General features: G+C 37.3%; 1 pseudogene; it reads left to right on the top strand.

Annotated features, from left to right (window-relative positions):
* Positions 1-2,165: 2,165 nt before the first annotated feature.
* Positions 2,166-3,091, top strand: LOC123249915 (annotated as a pseudogene).
* The last annotated feature ends 4,817 nt before the right edge of the window (positions 3,092-7,908 follow it).

Below are 7,908 nucleotides of genomic sequence, written 5' to 3' on the forward strand. Positions count from 1 at the left end.
AATGCTCATATCAATAAACTAGAGAAAGAAGAGATCAATGAATTGGATATGCAATTTTAAAAAATGGAAAAAAACCCAAATTTTAAATCTCCAATTAAATACCAAATTGGAAATCCTAGAAATTAAAGGTGAAATTGGAGGCAGCTAGGAATCTCAATGGATAGAGCTGGCCCCAGACACTTCTTAGCTGTGTGACCTTGAGCAAGTCATTTAACCCCATTGCCTATCCCTAATTGATCTTCTGGAATCAATACCCAGTATCGATTCTAAGATGGAAGGCAAAGTTTCTTTTTTTTAATTGTAATAATATAGATGCGAAAATTTTAAAGTATTAAAGTATTAGCTAGGAGACTATAACAATCTTACAAAGATGATCCATTATGATCAAACAGGATTCATACCAAATATGCAGGGAAGATATAATATGAGAAAAACTATTAACATAATTGATCATAACAACAACAAAAGTAACAAAAATCATTCAATAATATCAATAAATGTAGAAAAAGCTTTTGACGAAATACAATTCTCATTCCTTTAAAAACACTTTAAAGTATAAGTTATTAAAGGATTTATCCTTAGGATGATAAGCAGCATATACCTAAAGTGATCAGCAAACATTATCTGTAACAGGGATAAGTTAGATAATTCCTTATAAGATCAGGAATGAAAAAAAGATGCTCATTTTCCTCAATATTATTTAATATTATATTAGAAGGGGGCAGCTAGATGGCTCAGTGGATTGAGAGCTGGGCCTGGAGACAGAAGTTCTGGGTTCAAATCTGGACTCAGACACTTCCTAGCTGTGTGACCCTGGGCAAATCTCTTCACCCCCATTATCTAGCCCTTACTGCTTTTCTGCCTTGCAACTAATACACAGTATTGATGCTAAAATAGAAAATAAAGGTTTTAAATATATACATATAATATATTATATGAAATGTTGGCAATGCAATAATAGAAGAAAAGGAAATTAAAAGAATCAGAATGGACAAAGAAGGAATAGTTTTATTTGGTAGATGATATGATAGTATATATGGAAAATCATAGAGATTCAACTAAAACTTAGTTGAAACAATAAAAATAATTTTAGCAAAGTAGCGGAATATAAAATAAACCATACAAAGCATCAGCATTATACACATATTACCAACAAATCCCTACAAGAAGATAGTAAGAGATAGCCAATTTAAAATAACATGCACAGAATAAAATACTTAGGAGTCCACCTGCCAAAACAAACTCACTAATACACTAATAATACAAAATAATACAAAACAAGTACACTAATACAATTATGAAACACTTTTTATAAAAATAAAGTCAGACTGAAGTAATTGGAAATATTAATTGTTCATAATGGACAGAGCAAATATAATTAAAATGGCAGTCTTAACTAAACTAATCTACTTATTCAATGACAATCCAATTAAATTACTAAAAATTATTTTATTGAAGTAGAAAAAATAATAAAATACATTTTGAAGAAGAGTCAAAAATGTCAAAGAAATTAATGGGGGGAAAAATGTAAAGGAAGGTGATCTAGTAGTACCAGATTTTAAATTGTATTATAAAGCTGTAATTATCAAAACTATCTGGTACTAGCTAAGAAACAGAAATATAAATCAATGGGAAAGAACAGACATATAGCAAACAGTGGTAAAAGATGATAGTAATCTTATATTTGATAAAAGTAAAGATCCCAGTTGGGGGGATAAGAATTCACTCCTTGGGAAAATTGTTGGAAAAACTGGAAAGCAGTATAGCAGAAAATAAGATTAGACCAATACCTTACACCTTTTGTCTTTCAAACACTAAATGCTTTCTTTCATGTGACTCTGATCCCTCCCTTCTCTATGCCACACTGCACCAATTTGCATCCTGGTAAAGAGCTGCTCAATCATTTCTCTCACCAGCTAATGTGGGGTCTGGACTCCAGAAACACCAGTAGACCTCCTAGGAAAAAATCAGAAATAGTCACTGTAAGGCTGGTCACAAGGATTTCTGAGTCCTTTATAATCGGTGACAGAAGCACTCCCAAGGTTGAGAAGAGAAAAGCATTACCAGAGTAGAGCAGTAGGTATTTCTGTCTTCCTAACACGAGTCAGAGAAGATATAGAATAGCAAAGAAAACGAGAGGCAGTGAACTCTGTCTTTCTGCAAACATGCTAAATTTAAGTCAAATGGTGGTTTTGTTTGTAGCCTCCATTGAGTTCTTTCTGGGAACTTGGGTAAATAGTTTCATTGTTTTGCTGCTCTGTATTATTTGGGTCAAGACCAGGAAAATTTCTTTGTCTGACTTCATCATCCTGAGTCTGACTTTCTCCAGGATCATCCTGCAGGGGTTACTATTGTTAGATTGTGTTTTATCCATGTTCTATACTCATTTATATGACTTTGGTATATTGAGGCAAATTGTTGACTTTTTCTGGATATTTACCAATAATTTAAACATGTGTCTGATCACCTGCCTCAGTGTCCTCTACTGCCTGAAGATTGCCAATTTCTCCCACCAGACCTTCCTCTGGTTTAAGTGGAGGGTTTCCTATGTGGTTGTCTGGATTCTTCTGGGCTCTTTGCTTTACTCCTTCTTCAGTACAGTGACACTGATCCTGAAATTTAATGTTTATTCTGGCTTCAATCAAATGAAACTCTCAGGAAACTGCACTGAAGACATCAAAAGAAAGAAAATTGAGTATTATGTCATGTATTTTCTAAGTGCTCTCTGTTCAGCCTTTCCCTTCTCTCTATCTCTGCTCTCTACTGTCCTGCTCATCCTCTCCCTGGTGAGACATACCAGGCAGATGCAGCGTTATACTACTGGCACCAGGGATCTAAGCACCACAGCCCATGTGAGAGCCACCAAAGTCATCCTCTCTTCTCTCTTCCTCTTAATTGGATACATTCTTGTCTTCTTTCTTGCTACATCTACTCATTTCTTGCCAGACCCCAAAGGGGCAGGGAGAGCTGGGTCCATAATTTTGGCTGCTTATCCTTCTATTCAAGCCTTTGTTCTAATCCTGGAGAACCAAAAGCTAAAGCAGGTATTTCTTAGGATGTTCAGGTCAAAAAATGGAGGCAGAAATATTAGACTTTGGGAACTTTCACCAAAGTCTTGAGAAAAGAGCTACTTTTTGACCTTAGGATTGGGTTCTTTCATTATTTTCCTCCATCTCTTCCCCTCCATATTACTTTGAGAAAAATTAAGGAAATATTGTGATATAATTGAAAGAATCCTAGAATTAGATACAAAAGTCTTGGAATACTGGCTCTGCTTACCTTTGAGACCTTGGACAATTTATTTTATAACTCAGTCTTCATTCCATCATCCACAAAAAAAGCAATCATGGATGAGATGATCCCTGAAGGGTCTTACAGCTTTAAAATCCAATTATTATAACCTCTTAAAGTAGAGACACTGAATCAACCCATTTCCTGCTCTCTTTCCTCCCATTCAGTGACTCTAACCTTTGGAGAAGTTCAAACTTACTACTGACTCTGTATGGACCTCAGTCTCCATGAAAACACAAACTCCCATTCTATTGAACAAGTCCTTGATGTCAGCAAAATTTCTAACTCTCTACGCACTCCTTAGTCACATGTGAAGAAAATAATATCTTAATGAAAAAAATTGTAATATGGCTATATGAGACTACTTACAAACTTCAAAAAAAAGGTCATAAAAGTATAGTTTTGCTTAGTCTGAAAGAGGATTGACAGGCCTATAGCTTAGAGATACTTAAAAGTTAAGCTTGTCCAACACTGTCATTTAACAAAGAAGAAAATAGGAGCCAAAGAATGTAAATGGCTTGTTTAGGATCACTTAGGTATTTAGCATCTCAGGAAGCATTTGAACTCAGATCTCTGACAATGAAGCCATAGACTTTCTTCTTTACCTCACCAATCTCCAACCTCAGTCATCTGCTTTAATTACACTGTTGTCAATACACAGGGCTGTTATGTTTTATGAGTTATTAAAATCATAGCACCCACTAGAGATGAGATTAATAATTAATAGAGAGTATTGACAATTTGAGGTCAATTGCATAATCCTAGAAAAGTGCTTAAGCAAAATAAGGTGGGGAATAAAGGATGCTTGCTTAGACCTTTGACATCCTACCTGGGGAAGGGAAGGAGGTACTCTTACAAGAATGATTCTCTACCATAAAAGGAAACACAGAAATGATTTTGCCAACACCCAACTCTCCCCTTCTCCCTCCTCCTTCCTGTAGCACTTAGGTGCAAAAATGGGTTTCTGGAAGTAAAATGAATTCTGATAAGTGAGTCTGTGGGCATTAAAGGGATAAAACTCAACCAAGAGGAATCCATGATCTGCCACTGGACAGGTAGCATCTTCTGATTCTCAAATTCTATTATTCCAAAATTAGAGGGAAGGAGAGCTATCACCTCCAGCCACACTAATACTCTTAATGTCCTCCTACTTCCCAGTAGCCACCATAGCTACACAAATAGAAAGAAAAATCCCTTAATGGTTGAGAAAGGACATGAAGATTCATCCACTAGAAACAAAACAGAGTCACACCTAAGAGCCAAGATATGCAAAGGAGTTCACAGCTGAAAACAGTCCAGCACTGGTGTCAGTTGAGAAAGTAGGGTTGTCTCATCTAAGATTCTGATATAAAAAGAATCATAGGGAGCAGAGCCAAGATCATGGAAAAAGTACACAGGCCTATTTAATCTCTACAAAATTACCCTCTAAAAATCTAATATAATAGCTCAGGACAAATTCTGGAGCAGCTTAACATACAAAATGATATAGTGAAGTAAATTTTCAGCCCAAAATGACTTAGAAGGCTGAGGGATCTAGTGCACAGGGTGGAGATGGAACTCAGCACTGCACAGCAATAAGCCTTGGGCATAACTGAAGCAGCAGTAAAAGCTTCTCGAACTCTCAACCACAAATGGAAAGGGTAGTTGGACAACTGCTCAAAAGGGAATTACAGGAGTCCCTTTGCTAGCTCTGGGTAGAAGACTCTTGTTGTGTTGCCCATATGCAGAACCATATTGCATTCCTGGGGCAAAGTCATTGGGTGAAGAGGAGCACCAGCATATACCAATCATAGGGGAGCAAGAGTTCTTGGTCCCAATTCTAAGGAGTAAAAGAGTGCCTGGGGGTTACTCACAGAACACAGCACAAACCCAGAGAATATTAAACACAGCTCTCCTTACATCATACTACCTTGGAAGAACTGAAAGCAGAACAGCTCTGAAGGCAGCTGCACAAAGAACCTGAAGCTTGGAACAGTGCTCCCTTTGCTATCATTACGGAGTTCAATTTTGACAGGTTTTCAAATTAAAAGAAAAGGAAAAGGAAGGAAAATAAGCAAATGCTAAAAAAAGAAATTCAACATAGAAAATTATTTTGGTAACAAGGGAGACTCAAACTCAAAAGAAGGCAACAATGTCAATACTGCTGTATCCAAAGCCTCCAAGAAAAAGATAAATTGTTTTCAAGCCCAAAAAGAATTGATGGAGTTCAAAAAAATTTTTTTAAATCAAATAAGAGAAATAGAAGAAAATTGGGGAAAGAAATGAGAGTGATACAAGAAAATCGTGAAAAAAGAGATAACAGCTTGGTTAAGGAGTTACAAAAAATATTGAATAAATTAATACCTTAAAAAACAGAATAGGCCAATCAGCAAAAGAAGCATAAAAATCCAAAGGAGAAAAGAACTTTTTAAAAAAGTTTCTGTAATCCTGTCTTAAGATGCATATCAGGATATATTTGCTTCTTAGAATTATGCCACTTTCTCATTCTGGGATTAATAAATTAATTATTAAATAATTAATAAATGTTGCTTGCTTAGAATATATACATATAGTCAATCACATATTAGTATTTAAAGGCTTTTTTCTCATTAGCATCTTTATTTTTTGGAAAGTTATTCCCCACCTCCTAGAGAATCAGAGCTAGCATTCACATGTAGAATCCCAATTGAAAAGCCCAAAAACATTGCCTTAAGGCTTCTGATACTCACACTGAGAGAATGCCCAAAGGGCATTTTACTAATCTTGGTACCTTCCAAGCAAGTTTAAAGACTGAATTGCCTGGGAACATACATGACCATATTAATTGGCTAGTGTTCTATAAGTATTCATTGTTTCTGAATTTCTTTTGTTTTCACTCCAAAGACCTTCAGAGGTTCCTCCTTCCCCCTCCCCCCCAATAATAACTTCTTAGAGAAATATTCATCTAAGCCCAGGCTTATGGAAAAGACCTTCTATATCCTTTGTTTTAGCTAACTTTGAGAAATGAGGAAACGTTCCCATCTCATACTTTTATTCCCCTCAACCAATTACTGAGCTCAAAGATCCAAAAACTTAGATTTGCAAGAACATCTTATTCCCCCATAGCATCCTGGAATCCTTCAGAAGGAGGAGAGGAAGAAAAATACTGCTAATATGCTTTTAGAGGACTTATAAATTGACCTGGTCATGCTGAAAAGCAATTTTAATTATATTAAATTATAAATTTATTAAATATATTAAAGTCATTAAATTTTATATAATCATTATTTGTAAAATTCTTTGCAAATTTAAAATGCTATATAAATCCTAGCTATTAATATTACATATACATATACATGTATATTTTTCTGTATTTATACTGAAATAAAAAGGGAGTCAGACAGACTGGTGCTAGCCATGGAATAACACAAATTGGGACACACCCACACCCCATAAGGTAAAGATAAAACCGCACAAGGGATTTGGAGAATGGGTGGTGACAGAGAACTACACAAGCTGGGGTAACTGACGGTTGGCAGTTTAACTGTCCACCAAACTAGCTGGGCATATCAGGGATGATAAGGTACCTTAATTATGAGTTCTTGTTGATTTAGAGGAGACAACAGGAAGTAGATAAAACCAGATTTAATGTTGTTGAGGTGGGAAAGTGGGAGAGGAATGACTAATGTAAGGATGGGATTTGTGCAAGGGGGATGGGACAAAAGGAGCCAGAAGAAGGCAGTTGGTAACAGTTACTGACAGTTGAGACCAGAGAGAATTCTGGGAGTTTCTTGAAGGAGGAAGAGAGAAAAAGAGGGCTTCAGGAAGGGGACTGGGAGGAGAGAGGAAGAGGACATCCCAGCTCGGATACAGTACTGAGGGCTTCCTGAGAATCTTTCTGTTGGAAATGGAAACCCTGATTCCCTGATCAAAGCCATTCCATTATATCTCACCCATCAAGACTTCAACCATTGAGTCAGCTATGTTTGGACTCCATTTTGGGAGTGATCTCTTAGTCTCCTTCACCCATTCCCAACCTTGCAGAGAGACCCTTTTTCAGTCAAATCTTACAATTATAGGACAGGACAGAAATAGAGAAACAGAAGAAGGGGTGGGGGAAGAAGCTTAGGAGCGGGAAACCCAAAGGTTCCCTCCTAAGTGATGGACTCCATAGCAATAGGGAAGAGGGCACCCCAAAATCCCTCTACCCTTCACCCCTTTCCCCATTCCCTGATTTGCAAATAATAAAAGTCATATAGCATTCCAGAGTGCCTGAGAGACAACAAGGGAGAGGGAAATCACAGCATGCTCTGACTGCCTCCATCTTGAAGCCAGACCCCTGCTGTGAATTTAACTGATCTGGGGGAGGTTTGTATGAACCCTGTCCTTATTCAGGATTGGATTGGGGTACCACATACCTCCTCTTAAAGCGAAGCCTCGTCCCTGACTCCTGAGGGGCAGCATGACCATCCAGGTCACCTAGTTTTGTGGTGACACCCCCTTAAAGCCTCCTAGTGTATATTCAGCCCCAGGAGAGAGCTAGAAGAGAGACTCACCACATAGACTCTCTCTCTCCTCTCCTCTCCTCTCCTCTCCTCTCCTCTCCTCTCCTCTCCTCTCCTCTCCTCTCCTCTCCTCTCCTCTCCTCTCCTCTCCTCT

This window comes from Gracilinanus agilis, chromosome 5, assembly GCF_016433145.1.
Source record: "Gracilinanus agilis isolate LMUSP501 chromosome 5, AgileGrace, whole genome shotgun sequence".
NCBI classification, from domain to species: domain Eukaryota; kingdom Metazoa; phylum Chordata; class Mammalia; order Didelphimorphia; family Didelphidae; genus Gracilinanus; species Gracilinanus agilis.